Source organism: Seriola lalandi, unplaced genomic scaffold (assembly GCF_002814215.2).
Source record: "Seriola lalandi dorsalis isolate HSWRI2012SDOR001 ecotype SW California unplaced genomic scaffold, Sedor1 jcf7180002054240, whole genome shotgun sequence".
Classification (NCBI taxonomy): domain Eukaryota; kingdom Metazoa; phylum Chordata; class Actinopteri; order Carangiformes; family Carangidae; genus Seriola; species Seriola lalandi.
Window position 1 is genome coordinate 666,661 of NW_019524793.1, and position 17,919 is coordinate 684,579.

Here is a 17,919-nt window from a genome sequence, read left to right on the forward strand (position 1 = left end):
CACACACACACACACACACACACACACACACACACACACACACACACACACACGCAGACAACACAAGAGTACAAAGTGTAACAGTACTTGCTGTACAAACACAGTGAAAATGATTTTTTGTGAGAACACAATCAAAGATTCTGAATCAGTTTCACAATAAAGCCAAAGTATTTGTGTATATAACACTGTAACATTGTGGCAGTGAACGCAGCCTGAAAAAACATAAGACTGCAGATTGCTGTTGAACAGTCCCCCGTCGTCCATGTATTAATTGAAATCATATGTGGACAAGTGAAAAGGAATCCAAAGTCCCGTCTGTGAAAGGTGGAAGATTAATTATCTCACACAGTCAGATGTAAACACAGAACAATGTGTGTTTCTGTGTTTTTCAGGCTTTTTCTGTCGTTTTCTGTAATGGCTGTGAGAGATGAAATTGGCTGTAACACAAACTTCATGGCAGTCGGGGGAAAGAGGAGCTAGAATTAGATACAGGGCTGAAACTATTCTGCACAAACAGAAGAAACTGTCATCAATCACAGAACTTTGCCGCCTCAGATGGGTGAAAGTAGCAGAACTGAAGCAGAGAGAGAAAGTGAAAAGGGCAAGAGAAAGGATACGGCTTCTTTAAAAAAAAGAAATCTGATCTAAAGTGTTATTTTTTGCTTTTTCTCCTGATGGAAACAGCATGATGGTCATTACATATGTGCAACAGATTGCCTCGGTATCAGTGCAGCAGTTGTTTTCAGTTCTGTATTGATATTAATGTCAGCATTAACTGCATGTGTTGTGCTTCAGAGGATGTTTGAGTGGGGGTGCGCAGATGAGCTGAGCTGAGTCCTTTTAATGGGATTGTGACATGGACGTATACAGTTGGAACTAACTGAATGGCCTGTAGCCAAAACAGGAAGAATGGGCATCCCACCAGCTTTCCACCCATTATTACAATTATGCCATGCTAAATAAGCACTAATCACCATAATTATGGCCTCTTAGTCTTGGGGTGGCTTACCAACAAACAAACAACCCAGTTTCATTTAGCAATCACTTCTTAATGGAGTTAATTATGGAATCAAACAACAGGATGTGATTAAGCTTTTTCCAGTTTTCAGTCACATTTTAAATCCAGAAAGAGCTTCATGCCTGGATAAGATGCTAAATTTGACTCAGATTTGCCATAATAATGGATATTTTATGATTAATATTAAAACCAGCTTGCTTCTCCATGTCAGAGCAACAATGACAGGCACAATTTTATTATCAAAAAACAGTACTTGAGACGGACGGATCTATTTAAAATCAGAGCAGTGTGGTATCAAACAGGTTTTGAGGGGTTTTATTTCACTCCATGTGTTTATACTGTCTTCTTTGTCAGCATTAACATTTTTGAAGGACAGCATTAATGAGTTCATTATGGAATTAATCATCAATAACCTAAATTTCAATTTGTTAGTGCCTTTATCTGCTCTTCCCACTTTCCACACCCTCTCAATAATCCATTTACACAGGACCTGTCAGGTCAAGCAGCAGCTCAGTTTAAACCAAACAGTGTTTGGTAGTTTCAATGGCCATTCAGAATAATGGAGTGAATGAAGCATTTGTGGATTACGAGAGAATGTATTTTGCAGTCAATTTAAGCACAAATCATGCTGACAAAGAATTTTACCCACTAATTGAGCATGTGATTGTTATCAGTTTTGCTGTGATGACAGAATGTACAATAGCTGTTTGCGACTGTTTGCAGAATTGTTTTGTTGTTGAAGCTGCACGACATGGTAGAGGTGGTTACCACAAATGAGCTCATCCATCCAAGACTCTAATTATGGGCAATTATTCAAGATGCAGTTTTGCAAGCAAAACAATTTGAATGAGTCAAAAATGTTTGACAATGCTGACATGAGATATGATTTTGTCATTTCTAATAATATGCTTTTCAACCAGTCCAACCAGTCTTTCACTCTGTGCTAAATTGACACCATCTTATTGTGTTTTAAGGTGTAGATGCATCTTTGTGCAAAACAAAGCCTTTTCATAACACTGCTGAACATATTAGTGTAAATAGGAAACAAAATGGGTTATTGCTTATTTCAAAATAGGGTGCATGGTCATAATCAATAATCAATAGTGTACAAACCAGGCATGAACACAGCAGTTTCAGACATACCTCACAGGAACATATTAAAGAACTATAAGTGCGTTTTTAATTTGTGTCTCTCTGATATTGTTTCATACTTCTGAAAGTAGGCTACATACGCTGCCTAATGTTTTTGCTAAATTATTTGTTAGCATAGATACTTGCTTTGCAGCTTGTCTGCAATGGACTGTGAAATATATTGGGGGGACTGAATAATTTAATCATGGGAGCTTTAGGAATAGAAAAGTAAACTCATCCTGTTATGGTTTCTAAATGAATGCTTTCTTTAAAACAGCTGCATGCCTCCGAAGCTCCACATTTCATTCCACAGACATAGAAATAGAAAATGAAACAGAAAAAAATTTAAAAACTAACTATTGAATCACATACTGTATTTGAAAAACTCCTGTGTTGCTGCCAGAAGGAGCTTTTTTGAGTGTGAGGAAGGAAAATCCTGCAGGGGCTGCTCTTTTGTCTGTGTTTGTATTTTTTTTTTACAGGAGTCTAATAAACCACTTAACCACCATTCAAGTCTTTGAGGAGAGATTTGAGTCTGGTTTGGATTCTCTATCACAGTGCCTCAGCATTTTTTAGAGACACAGTGTTGGATGTAAGAGTGAGCTGGCATGGCTTTAAGTCTATAGCATGAAGGATAGACAAGGGTGTGTGTGTGTGTGTGGGGGGGGGTAAAAGAGTGTGTCTTTGTTGGGCAGTAGTTGTGTGAATAGGGAGATAACGCAATCCGTCAAATGGCTATTTTTACACTCAGGGACATGGTCCAACTCTGTGACATGAGCTGTGGGGCTCTATTGTACCTCTGTAGTCCACAGGAATAAACACCTGCCGCTGTTCTCAGAATAATTATACACACTGTTTGAGCTGCCCTGTCAGTGTGTAGCCGACATTGCTCCCGATCCAGACAAGAAACAACATTTCCTTAGCGCCCATGCGTTGATGAGTATTGGTTAATCGCAGAAAGATGCTAGGCAGTGCAGGGGATCCTTAATGAAGGAAACTGGAAGGCGAAAACATTTAACAATCACTTGCTCTTTAACTGTGAGTGGTAGATAAGTGGCTTACATTGAACATACATCATTTCTCAGTCAGCTTCTTATTATGAGGGATGTGATCCAACATGAACACAACATTTCCTGCCAGAGTTACAATAGCTTTGTTTATTCTGCAGGACAGGTCTATTGTCTGGTTTGAAGTAGGTGGGGCTCAGATGTAAAAAGGTGATGTAACACACTTTAATGCACCAATCAAGGCTTGGCAAAATTTGATAGATATAATGTAAAAACAGTTGTGTGGTGGTCAGCATAGTTTTTTTCTGAACTGTAACTTTGACGGTTGCTTATTTAGTCATGAATAATTAATGGCAGTGAAAAAAAAAAAGTTTATAGGGGGTTTAAACTTGCCCGATGCTTATGTTGGTCGCAACAGACGTTGTTGCAAAGCAGTGTCTAGTGACGTCCCTGCATTCAAAACCTATTACAATAAAACCACTGAGTAATGTTGTTACAGTTGATATGTGACAGCAAATACCAGTAGAAATAAGACCCCTGTTGTAATAACGTTTGTTTAAAGTATAGAATCGAAGCTCATCTCTGGGCGTAAAAATCTCAGCCTTTGGAGTTATGAAGCCATTTGAAATAGGTTAAAATAGGAATAGAAATTAGAAACTTTCACAAAGCAGTAATAACGTAACACTACACCCACGTAGCATTAATTAATAAGCTTCAAATAAATATTGAATATGATAAATATTATGGTTTACATAATATAATTTAATTGTAAGCAGATTCAATGTCTTTTTATGCTGTAATACATTCATATACTATATAAATTGGTACATGAACAGATAAAGAATGACAACATAATATAACACAGTTTTAATTATATAAAATAGTTTTTTGTAGGAGAAGTCAGAATTGTTGAAAATGCATTAATATGTCTTAGAAATGTCTACTTATAATTACATTATATTTGTTTATTATATGTTTATATATGATTATGAATGATAAATGGGAGGGTTACTGATAGGATGATGTCCATACTGCATGCACAATTACATGATGAGTGGGTGCAAAGCTATTATGAAATAATAATGACTCATTGAAACCTCTCTATCACTTATAAAAGCTCTGCTGGTGCCTTGAACCCAGCCCGCCCTCAGCGAGGGTCCTGTAGTTTCACTTGACCCTGTGCAGGGAGGGTTTGACGTCTGATAAGAGGTGCCGCCCACTCCGGCCTCTGTAGTGGCCTCCCCGGGGAGAATCACGCTCTGGCCAGCTGGCTGTCAGAAGCATCAGGGTGAGAACAGAGCTGATAGCCTTTCAGCATGACTGTACATCTATCAGCCCGTCTCTGAACACCCTGCCATTACCGCTGATGGACATCTGGCTGAGGAACACTCAGAGCCATCACATGAGCGCAGGGAAATGCTTCAATGGAAACATGCACAGATTGGATGTTCGTATGTTTCCTCAAGTTGCCTGGTTCGGGGATGGATATATGTTATTCCATTATGCGTTGCTCAGTAACTCACTTCACTTACCTCATGCCATTAAAGTAGCTCAAGTACTTTCACTATGGACTCTTTTCTTTTCAAATCAGAGAGGTCAAAGTTAATTAATCTAGAGACAAAAAACAAAAGATGTAGATTTATGTTAAAAAACTCAAAGAGCCTTAAGTGTTGTTCGAATCCTCACACTTCAGTGACTTATGGCTTTATGTTGAAACTCAAAGTCCTAACTGATGCTTCCTCTATTAAAACCTCCAACAACTCAAGTGGAAGACAGTGTGGTGAATAATGAGGAGGTGAAGCATGAAAAAATTTATAGGGTGGTCTTTATTGTTGCCTCATGTGACCCACATATGCTACATGTGCATCCAGCAATGAGCTGGACTGTAAAGCCACAAGTTTCCGGCCAATCAATATATTATTATGAACATAAAAACAAGCGGTCAACATCAAAAGCCCCCAATCAGGTTTAAATCTATGAAAGAAATTTTTGTCTGCCACAGTGCGCTGATCTCATTGTCTGGCATGGAAAATACGTCCCTGCCAAATGCCAGTTGAATGGTCAGACTCAAAGAGTGTGACCAGACTCTGAAAACAAGCTCGTCTCCGAGGGCCCGGAGGCTGGGCCGCAGCTGACCCAAACACACAATACGCTGCACTCTCACCTGTCTGCTCCCACTGCCAACTTGCTTGTGTAGACCTTTTTCACCCCAGCACTGAGTATTCACAATACTGTTGAGACTTCATTCTCATTGGTAGTAAAGAGTGTGTGGAGTTCTCTCCCTGCAGCTGCAGCGTGCCTCTCTACATCTGCATAATCTATCTATTCTGATGTTAACAAATACCTTGACAACACAGGAGGGTTATTTTTATTTTTATGTATTTAGATACCACAGGAGGTGCACAGTGGTGTGTGTTCCACACCAACAGTTGCTGCAGCCACATGAAACAAAAGAGCTGCTCTGCTGTCAAACCATAAGTCATTATAATCATCGCAGTGATTTAATTTGTTAAGCTATACATAGAGTGTTTACATTACCTTGTGCGCTGAGGCTCATCTCTCCTCAAATATTTACCTTGCATGCAGTTGCTGACAGGTTTATGTGCTGTGATGTGACAAGATAGTGGACATAGAAAATGTGGAGATACTGAGGCAACCTGAGGGAAAGAGAAGAGGGAAACACCAAGAGGAAAATCACAACCGTATGTTTCTGTGTGTATCGTTTAATGCATCTGAAGCCATATTTGGAGATTTCATAATTGTATGTGTCTCTTTATTGATATTAATTGAGCTGGGTTTCTCACTAGCGCTGGCTCCCTCTGTTGGATTGTCTGGGGACTGCCCTATCCTACACACACACACACACACACACACACACACACCGCACACAAACCTTCTCTGTCATTTGGTAATACAACATGGCTTTTGCTATTTTCAGCCAGAACAATCTTGCATATGTGAATAGACTTAATGTGTTTTCCATTTTGTGCCCCCAGGGGTCTGTTTTAAAGAACAGGAGATATGTCTTATTGTTGGTGTTGTTAAATTACCAGACATTTCTCTTTTTATAGCTTATGAAGTGCCTCTAGAAAAAAAGATACAGATGGTGCTCTGATCAAATAGCAATTAAGCAGGAAGCTGTTGTTATTTAGAGCCAAATAGAGCCTATAAATGTGCCACGGGGCTAATTCAGATGCTGTTATATATAATATAATATCTTTGGGGACAGGCTGGAAAAATGTACATCTGGCTCTGGACTTAACTTTTCATTATTTCCACCTGATTTAAAAGCATCATAGAGGCAGTGATGCTTGTCTGGTGGATGCCTTCGTTGCTTTTTGTGTGACACTGTAGCCTCAGACAGCTCGAGGCACTTTGAGCGTCACAGCTCAGTCAAGTCTTGTGTTTGCATACCTCATGTGTCACATCCAGAGGGAGAAAAGTCACTGACGCTGCTGCTCGCCACTTTTTGTCCTGTTCAAGGCCAGGCTTCTTTGACAATAGCTCCATGACTGATACGGAAATGTGTAGAAATTTGACCTGCTTGACCCCGGTTTGTCTGCACAGTAAAGAAGAAAAGTTTTTTGATAAAAGGTGAAAGGATTAAAAGGTCAAAAGCAATACTTTAATGATAATGAACTTCCATGGAAAGATGCAGCCTGAAGTGCTTTACAGACAAGATTAAAAAGAAAACTTTGAAACAATAACAACAAAACCAATAAGATGCAACAAGCATGATCAGATGACAGAATAATAAAGGACATAAAGTGTGAATACACAACTCTTATGCAGTGAGCATTAAATCATAGGACGTATATATAATAAATGTCAGAATACTGTATCATACAACATGATATTTGAGGCAGAATTCTGTCCAGCAGATCATTGCTTCAGCCCTGCACAGCTTATTGACACACACAGAGGGGCCTTGAACCTTGTTGATGAGCAAAGTTCATGTTAAAAAATATGTGTGTTTTGCAACACAATGTTTTGTTCAGGGACTCACTGCAGCGGCACACAGCAGTGTTGGCTATACCTGCTTCTCGTTTCAGTGTGGTAAGGAGGGATTTTATTCACAGTGGGGTATGTGGTCAAGTGCACTGCAAGGCGAAGTGATTGATTAGTTGGTTAGGCGTTCAAGAAATTCCCCAGACTCAGCGTGGATATACTGTGAGGCTCTATTGTGGGAAAACGATTTCCCCATTAATTTGGAAAATGGTGACAGTATTCGATGCATTTTCAGTAGCTTGCTCAGTGTAATCCTTTGTGATCACATCCATCTGACCTTGCACTACAGCGCAATACACATTTCTTACCTGATAAATCCTCTGCTCAGAGCATAAATTCAGATTCAGTCAGGGATGAATATTACAAAGGAAGGCATTGGTTATTTGAGCTTGGCATATCAGTGGTGATCACACAATATTCAACCCTCATTTGCAGTAAAGAACTGTTCCTGCCCCCGAACCTGCTTAATAAAACGCATTAGTTCTGCTCAGTGTATAAATTGAAATGGCCTCGCCAAGGGTAAAGACACACAACAGCTTTGTGAGATGACAACTGATATCACATCAGCGACACGAGCAGGACAAAGTTCACTCAGCCAATAAACTATTTATGAAATTGGAGTGAAGTTTGGAGACCTCAGTCACTCAGGGATGAACATACACACTCACACACACACACACACGCACACACACACACACACACACACACACACACACACACACACACACACACACATGCCCACACACACATACACACACACACAAATACACAATACACATGCACATGCACACACTGTGTAGTTCATAAATCATTCATTTCAAAGGACTAGTGTGACATTTTGAGAAATGCACTTACTTGCTTTCTTGCCACAAGTTAGATGATTAGACTGATACCACTCTGATGTCAGTGGTTTGAATGTGAAGTCAGCAGCCAGCGGCCGGATCTTTGCAGATGCTGATAGGCAGATTTTCTTACTTTAGGAGAGAGCCAGGCTACAACTGTTTCTTCCTGTTTTGAGTCTTTATGATAAGCAAAGCTGGAGGTAGTTTACTGCTCCTGGGTAATATTGATCTCGTGCCCCATGCTAAGCTAACTGGCTGCTGGCTCGCACTAAGTATTTACCATACAGATATAACAGTGATATTAATCTTCTCATCTAACTCCCAGCGAGGAAGCAGGTAAACAAGGTGTTGGATGCAGATTCTGTTACCGTTGGACAGGGCCAGGCGAGCTGTTCCCCCGGTTTCCAGACATTAGTCTGAGCTGAGTTAAGGCCAATTCATGTTTCTGCCTCTTTGCCGCAACAAGAGTAAGTCGTAAATCATCTGATTGTGGACCCCCGTGCAGACATCTGTGTGTAGCTGTACCCACAAGGTCACCCCCATGATTTCTAGTGCATGTGAGATGTGAGATATGTGCCCGTATCCATATTCTTGATTGTAGTCGCCCATGTCCACGTCCATCCTGGAGTAGCCTACAATCATGTCTTTAGCCTGTAGCTGGTGGCGGCTTATTTACCCTATTGATCTTCTCATCCAGGCTAACTCTCAGCTTGAAAACAAATATGTAAAAATGTATGTTGCAAAATATTGGACTTTCCCTTTAATGAGTGTTGCATGAGTCTTTTCCACGCACATCAGAAAAAAACATGGTATAGGCTCAGTCAAGTCAACAGCTACTCTCAGCAAACCATGATGGTCACAAACTTGTCAGTTTCTGAAGTGAAATATGTGCTGACACACACACACACACACACACACACACACACACACACACACACACACACACACCTCTTCTCCCTGTTACGTCACACGGGTACAAGGAGCGCAAAGCAGCGGTCCGGCTCGCGCTCACTCAGCCACTGGTGCCGACCACAGTCCCACAGTTAATACGTGTACTTTACTTGTTTATTTTCTCTCCCTTTTAAAAGCCTTTTCTTTCGAAGCAGAGACAGTGAACTTGTCTGCAGTCGCTGACAGGACAGAGGACTTGTTTCCTTCGCTGAAAGCAAGGCGGTAATTTATTTTGAAAGTTGGATTACAGCGGAGCCTCTTGAGCTGAGGGGAAATATTGGCTGCCAGATGCTGCCCAGAAGATGAGCAGCAGTGAAGTACAGACTGGAGGAAATCAGCGGAATCCCGGGCTGTCAACGGTAATTTGCTTTTTATTTATTTTATCTACACCAATGATTTTTTTTCACATGTGCTTCAAATAAGCTTATTGTAAAAAACAAAAAACAAAAAACAAACTAAAACTAAAAAACAACAACACTTGCGGAATGTAATGAATCCTAATCCTAAATAAAAACGTGACTTTGTAGTTTGGTAATACGCATTTATTTTATTATTTTTTTTTTTTTCGAAATGCGATTGATACATCTTCATACGAACTCGTTAGTGAGAGCCACAGACACATCGGTCACCGTGAGCTTCGCTTGGTTCATGTTGAGACATAGTTGAATTTCTGGAAATGTTTTCAGGATTCCAGCAACTGCAGCCGGTGTCACTTATCGCTTCTGTTCAAACGCCGTGTTATCGAAATCATCCTCTATCTGGCATCTGCACTCGGTCTGTTGCCCACACGCGTGTTTCTTTCTTTTTTTTTTTTTTTTTTAGAGAAGTGGATAACTGTGCAAAAATACAGTAAAATACAGGTTTTAATATCACTAAATATCTGTTTAACCCACCAGAGTTTAGATGTTTCAGCGTGGACTTCAGTCTGTGGTGAAACACACAACTGTACAGCTGCTTAAATTCTTTAAATTAGCCTACAAGATAAGTTACTGCTGAGTGTAGTAGCCTACAAGCAAAATGAAAGCTATACTAAGTAGCCTATTATATAAAAGGCTAGACACACATCCTGCTCTGTGCTGCCTAATTAGTAGCCTACATAGTAATATTGTTGCTTAATTAGTGTAATTAGTGGCAAAAATGAAACAGGCTGAAACAGGAGTGGACACTATTACTACATGTGCAATATAATACAATATAATATTATGCAGCAAACACTACATTTGTGGAAAAAAAAAAAATATATATATATATATATATATATATATATATTGAATGGAGTATATCAGTGCTGAGATTTAACTTTCTGTTATTGTGTCCACGCATCAGCTCAGTCTGAATTCACACTTAAGCTATAGCTTGGGCAGTTTATTTTAGGACACACTGTTTTGAATAACTGAGTTAATCTGGCCTCTTTGTGCACATGAATTGCGAATCGTAAACAGAATTATGAAACATAATGAAGGCGAGGAAACAATGCAATCTTAAGGCTGCTGCAGATGAAGCACATGCATCCTGTGCTGTACATTAGGAAACTGTGTCTAATCATGTACCAGGCAGAATAAACACATTAGTGTGCGCTTTAACACTGCATACATAAAAATTTAATTGTTGGGGGGGTTAATTGTCGAGGAGTGATTTTGATCCTAATTAGACCCACTTGGGCAGCATCATGCAAGTGAAAGAACAACATGTGGACCCTCAGTCCCTTGTGTATCTTGTATTCCACTGCACACAGTTTGGCTAATAAATGTGCCTATTGTTAGGTAAACACCTCACCCACAACTGAACAAACATATTCATTATTACCACAGCACATCTGTGGCGGGGATGTAAGAGATGAGCGCTCTGCACCCTACAGGTGCACTCCATGAATGAGTGATGCCTTTCTGTATGTTGTCTTTGGTGGTAATTTGCAAACATTAGCGGGCAGTACAGGTGCTTCAATGCATATGAAATACACATTAGTGCAGTTTTGTGATGCATAAAGTAATCCTTCTGCTTTCTAAGTGCTGCCCCAATCAGCAGGGTGAAGTTTCCATGGTCGCACGTTCCATTATGTATGTGGCAGAAAATGCTGAATGATAACACAGCGGTGAGGGGTTACATTTGTTAACAGGTTACATTTGACCCTCATATGCATGCAGCGTGCATGAAAAGGCTCGCCGGCTCAAATGACTCACACTGTGATCGGCCTCATAGCGGCGAAAACCAAAAGCTGTGAGTGCTTTCTGATCTTTCACCCCCCCCAAGTACTGTATGTCTGTACTGTACACCATGTGAGGCTATTCAGCTCCAGCACCCCCAGGTCTGTCAAACATGAGCTGTCCCACTGTTTCATGGCTTTGTCAGTGTCGGGTGAGGATTAGTTTATAAGAATTCATGTGACAAAGGACGGATTACACCTCTCTCCTTCCTCTCTCTTTGTAAGTATAATTTTGTGGCTAGAGCCAAACAGCATCAGCATCATATAGTGTGATCTCAGCTGCTATTTGTCTTTGAGGTTTGAGTGCACTTATGTGGTAGGAAAGCGGGGCTTAGCTATTCTTGTTGTTTCACAAAAACATACCAAAAGCTTTTTAAAAATGGTGTCCTTTGATGTTATATCACACTGTAAACCACGGCATACAGTGAGTTATGGTGTGTGGTGGACTTGTGCTATGACAGGGTGTCAGCAGTAAGTCACAGAGTTGAGTAATAACAGATGGTCACAGCTGACTTATATGCATGTCAGACCTGATGACAAGTCAGTTCATCTGTCTTTATTAGTCATTCAGTCATTGAAAACATATAATCCAGGACAGGAAAAGAGTGACTAGAAATTTAAACCAAGTGCTCCTTTATGAAATGTGCTGCAAGTAAACATTGTCTTTATTATGTAATGATTTATGTAACTGTATTGCAAAGGAAATATGAATTTAGGAGAAAAAAATAAAAGACCCTCCCCTGCTCTCCTAAAACAAAAAATACAATACCCTCCTCCTTTTTCTGCCCCTTTCTCTCTTCCCTTAAGAAGAATAAAGATAAGATGTTGATGTCTTTGTACTTTTAAAGTTCCACGTTCAACCTGCAGTCTGATCCAATTCAAACAGATGTATATCAAAGCGCTGTCTGCAAAGCACTTTGGGGCTTTCCTTGTTCACAAACGTTTGTTCGCCCTGTGCGTCTTTGATCTGAAACTTGCTGAGTTGAGTCTAGGAAACTGAGGCGGCCAAGAGAAGAGTCATCCTGCCTCTAAACATTCAGCTCTCTGGGTAATGGTGAAGACATTCAGTTAAGAATAAATCAGAGATGGGACATGTGACAGAGATCAAATTGACTCCTCTGGACTCAAGTGTGCTGTACATCTTCACAGTTGTCAGATGCATTGTGTTGTCTCTGATACCAATTGCTTTGACCTTTTCAATTTATGTTTTCAGGGATTTAACACAGAGAAAATGGGAAAAAATCTTTTTTCATAACCAAATTTTATTCCCATCCAGAAATCCCTTCTCTGCTCATTGAAATAAAGCAATGATAAATAAATAATATAAATACTACTAACACTTAAAGAAACTGAATAAATACATCAAAATAAGATGAATCCAAAAAAAGAAAAAAAGGGATACAGATAACCAAACAGTCCAAGATGTATGTACCTATCTGCACACATTAACCACTCATACCGAACACTTCATCGAAGTGCACACAGCTGTTTGCATATTCATAAAAAAATCTGTTTTTATCAGACTCTTGAAGATGCATTGGTCAGGACATGATGGTATATTAAGATACGTAATTGAGGTGACAGAGATGTAAACAGAAGAAACACTTGCTGCTTGAGAAAGGAAGAAGGAGGACAGCCTCATGCATCTCTGCCTCTTGTGGTTTCCTGAGTACGAGCCATCTAACAAGATGAGTGTGAGAGCGAAGAGGGAGACACATACAGCTTTGCTTATGGTTTGCTGTGTTTCCTTCTATTTTCTCTTTGGCTTTAGTGCAGGGAATAGAGTTGAGAGAGACAGAGAGAGAGAGAGAGAAGGCAGAGGCATATAGAAATAGCCTGAAGTGCAGAGAGACAAACAGACAGACTCACTGTGCAAACAAAAGAGACAAAACTAAAGAGAGAGAGAGAGAGAGAGAGAGAGATGGCCAGGAGATCCTCAGCTGGATAATGGCCCGTGGTGGTGCGTGTGGACAGGTGTGAGGGGTGGGGGTTGGGTGGGGGGGTCGTAGGTGTCAGCACCCATCAAGTGACCACGTACATCCTGCGCAGCTCTGTGGGCACCGATTCAAGTGAACCCCCCCAGTGGATCCAGGGGGGCCAAGAATAGCTTCCACTACAAAGAGCTGGCACTCTGGATTGTAACAGAGCGGCGATAACGGTCTGTCTGGATAACGCCACTGGGCTCCACTTAGCGCTGTGTTTGCCATCCAACTCATAACACCTACACACACGTACATACACACGCACACACGTGTACACACTCCAGCTTACAAGAACAAACACAAAAATTCTCAGGTGATCAAATAATTTTCTAGACAAGCAATCAGAATCTGAAATGAGGCAGGCATCTCTTGAGCATAATAATAAGTTAACAAACACTGCACTGTATCTCTACTTCGGTCAGTTTGGGTGAAAGAAAATGCAATAAGGAGCAGTGAGAGGCATCAGTTCTGACATACAGGCAGTTAAACACATATAATCTTCCTCCTCGGGCAGTTGGAGGAATTAAAAAAAAAAAAAGCAGAGCAATGATATGAATCATTCCCATTTTTTTTTAAAATGAATAACAATCCTTATCATTCTCCAAAAATAAATTGGGTGGGGTGGTAAAAATCTGCCATTAAGGTCAGGTAGAAGCTGACCACATCATTACCATTAAAATATGGACAATAACATTTTTAAACAGGTACATTCACTTAACAATAAGTTTAAAACATGCTAATAATTTTAAATGTCTTTGCTGCCATGTACACAACACACACTAGTTGTGTCTTTCTCCATTGTACACACAAACACACTGTATATGTACAAATACACAATGTTTATATATGCACAACTGAACGGGAAGGATCAGAACCAATCCCTTCCTGTTAGCGGCAGGAAACATCAACTGCTTATTGAATAGACATCGACTCCTATGTGGCTTTGAGCCACCATGTGATGGGTGATTTTGCTCTCCAACTTTCAGGCATGTGCCGGGTTAAACGGATAAGTTAGTGTTTATTAAATCTTCCCAAGTACACTCAACAGTGTGCCAGTAGCAGAACAACTGTCAGTTCCTTTAACGACCTCTTTAACCTCTTCGAAACAAGCTCTTTACCTCTGGAGGAAAATTTGATTATGTGTTTGTGTTTTTTTTTTTTTTTTTCAGAGCAATAAACAGATACACTTGCTATAGCAACAGAAAACTGCTGGTGAACAAGCAGCACAGTGTTTTGATTACGCTTTTCTTTTGTTGGGGTTTTTTTTTTTTTTTTTTTTTTTTTTTAGGGATGTTCATATGTCATATGTCAAAAAGGCAACAACATTTATTGTTTCTTCTTTTTGTTTGTTGTATGTCAAGTCTGCCTTTCGTTACATCTACAGGCCACAGCAGTTTGCGCTCTCGTTTCCTTGTGCATACTTCAATGTGTTTCCCTCTCTGCCCATCTGAGCGCCGTCCTGATGTGGCTCTCTCCGGTCTCTGGGTAGCGTCTGTTGCCTTTTCCTCCGTGTCCTCCTCGCTCAGTACCAATACCAGAATCAGATATGAAGTGCAGCGCATTCCATCATCACTGTGGTCTGGGTTGCTTCCAACAATCTTACCTTCCTGCCCCCGTGAATAAATCCAGACAATGTTTTGATGTTGCCTGCTCTGCAGCGGGAAAATGGTGAGATTAATCAATCTGACGTGCCAAAAGAGTCCTCCTCAAGGTGGACAGGCTGAATTGTTTATGCAGTATGGTTCAAAAAGGGATCAGCACCATAGCTGCGGTCAACAAAAAGGAGCTAAGACGTGCTTTTTAAAGAAACTCTTTTTTAAATATATATTTGTGTTTAGCAAGTTTTAGTTTTCTTACCATAGTCAGAAAACATTACGTCATTCCTTTTTCCACTTTCACACACACTGCACATAAGAAACCTATTATAATATGGTAAATAAGCAAAACCAGAGATACAGTGCTCTGCAGCGACCCGATGCATCGTTTCATTCTTAGTTCACTAAGAGCTTTGCTATTTCAGCCTCACAGCACGAAGACTCACCACATTCACTCTGGGTATCAGCCAGAAACTGAACACTTAAATCGTATCCTTCCTGTCTTCACCCAGTCAGCTCAAGTACGACCCACAGGGAATACTGTGCATGAGGTTCAAAGGCGAATATCTGGTAGTTGGACGACGCTGTTAAAGGGAAGCAGAGAGATTAATTCATCCATTATTTTAAATCGATACCTGCTCGCTGTTAATGCTGGTGTCACTGATAATGACTCATCCTGTGTACTCATTACGGAGAACGTGCTTCTGCAGAAGAAATTTTCCATAAAATCAAATAAGTTCCAACAATATGTTACATGAGCACAATAATGGTTCTGACGTTTATACCTCCAACTTTAGGGAAGAGTGAAACTTTCAGGTGTCCAGAGTCTGTGTCGATGAGTTTGCAGTAAAATGTTACATTGTCTTTCGCATAGGTAGGATAGCTTTGAATATTAAAGGTATCATATTTTACATTTTACAGTGTTTTAACTAAAGAGTAACTGAATAAAAATGGGACAGATTTCAGGGAAACACTCAGAGAAACCAAATGGGTCTGTGTGGGTGGGGCTGGTTGAGAATGGTGACTGCTTTGTTGTGACATCATAAAGTTACAGAAGTCCTGATGGCTTGTTTTAAGGCTCAGTAATAAAAAAAAAACATGGAAATCTCACTTTATACAATATGGGACCTATACAACAGCGACTATTGTGCTGTGTTATTTTCTTTGTAGATTTTGATATATTTTCTTTAAATGAAAATCCAAATGGTATTTATGAGGTCACATACTGTATGTTAAACTTGAGCATATAATCTGAACAAGGCTTGGGAGTGAGAGGGGAGAGCCAACAGCCCTTTTGATATTTGAGCTCAACAGATGTGGACAGATAATAATTTAGGGCTCCTTCCCATATGTTCATACTTAACCTAACTTCTTAGGGTCTCTAGTAAATAGCTGATAAATCAGCCAGTCCATTAAATTCAATCAGAGTTGATGTGTTGTGGATAAACTGAGACATGCAGCTTTCTCCTCAGGAGGTCACGACTGGAATTATCTCTGAGGTCTCACATAAGTCATGCTGGCCTGAGAGAAGTCCGTGGGTTGTGATGATGGAAACATCACTTGTGCCGTCTTGCTCTAAAATGAATCACACAATCAGACTCAATGTGGTTTATATGATTACTCTCTAATGATCAACCTACACGCTCCAGTGTTGTCTGAGCAGGGGCCACGTGCGCACAGCTCTTCTGGGGGTCACTGCTGGTCAAGTTGTGGATCGGATTTGATGGTTGAGAAATGTGGCAGTTGTGTTCATGTCAAGCTCACGTCTCATTCAGTTTGGGGGGGAGTTAACCTGCCAGTCCTGTGGGAGGTAAATTCCTCTTTAGTGTGCAGAGAGACATTTCCACGCAAGGTTGAACTGGTGCAAAAAGATTTATCACAGGAGAATCAATACCAGCAGAGGTACGACAAAGGATTTGAAAGGATAAAAGAACACAACAAGGTTTTGCTTTTCTCTGAACTGTTTTGTAAACCCTGGAGGAGGTAACAGTATCAAGCCATTTTCTGTTTGTTCACATCCGCACTAAAAATACCCCCTCCTCCCTCGCAACGTGTGTGGGTCGAGGGTCAAGTGTAGCTCCCTTTGCTCCCCAACACAGCCTATTATCACAGTACAGAGCACAAACAACAGTAGTTTTATCTCAACGACTGCTCAACTGGAAACTCGCAGCTATGCCTTTGCCATGGCCTCTGGGTCGCATACCGTCCACTTGACAACTTTTCTCCAGCCACAAATATAATGATCTGTAAATTATCTTGTAGAGAAAAGGGTTGTTGTTTTAATATGTTTACTACTTTCTACTTGAATACACATTTTTGCTTTTTTGAGTGAAATAAGTATGACAGAAAGTTGTGAAAGTCTTCTGTCCCACAATTTCTTATTTCTAATCCTTCATCTAGTATCTAAAATAATAATTATCTTTATCTCCCTTTTTAAAGCTATGAAGGACTTAAAAGCATATTAAGCTTAATTTAGCCACATTTTCTTGCATATGTTATTTACTCAGGCATCGTTATGCGAGGAGCACAGTTGAGAGAATGCCTCTGGTGATAAAAAGTGAGGAAAAAATGAAAGAGAAAAAACTCAAAGGAGCTGCCGATTATGCGCCAGCAGTGAAACTTTGTGAAACCAGGCTACCACTTTGACTATGGCTTAAATATAACAGATAGGGTGACTTCAGATAGACGTCTAAATTCATCCGTTGCACAAAGTAGTTCAGTTCTTGACTATCTTAAATCGGACTGTGGTACAATGAATTCTGGGTAAATTAAGAGTTTTTTCAAAATAAAAAAATGGCCGACCAAGTCACCGCATCCAACCGCTGCCTTCCGTCTACGCCATATATACGCCTGTATATGGTTTACCCAACAGAAAATGTTTGTCTACTGGAAGAATTCAATAGTTACAAGGACGTTTTACTTGGGAAATTCAGCAAACAGGGTAACAATAAGAAGAAAATCTAATTTAGAAAAAAATTGGAGCGACAGTAAAGTGTCAATCCTACCGTTAACAAAAGTACTAAAGATGTTAACAAATATATTTAAAAAATGGTGCAAGACGCAAAGAAAGAAATGTTTAAAAGAAGAGGAGGACCACAAGAAAAGCTTAAAGACACTACAGAAATTGTACTGTAGCTATACGATGGGCAGTCGCCTCTGTTTTGGGGGATAAACGATGGATG

General features: G+C 40.1%; 1 protein-coding gene across 2 annotated transcripts in view; it reads left to right on the forward strand.

Moving 5' to 3' along the window:
• The first annotated feature begins 8,964 nt into the window (after positions 1–8,964).
• gcgra (glucagon receptor a) overlaps positions 8,965–17,919 on the forward strand; it is a 34,973-nt gene continuing 26,018 nt past the window's right edge. Inside the window, exon 1 of one of the 2 annotated variants that reach the window (XM_023404322.2) lies at positions 8,965–9,316. The gene's annotated coding sequence lies outside the window, so the exon portion shown is untranslated. The remainder of the gene's footprint in view (positions 9,317–17,919) is intronic. The other variant, XM_023404321.2, reaches the window with a different exon arrangement.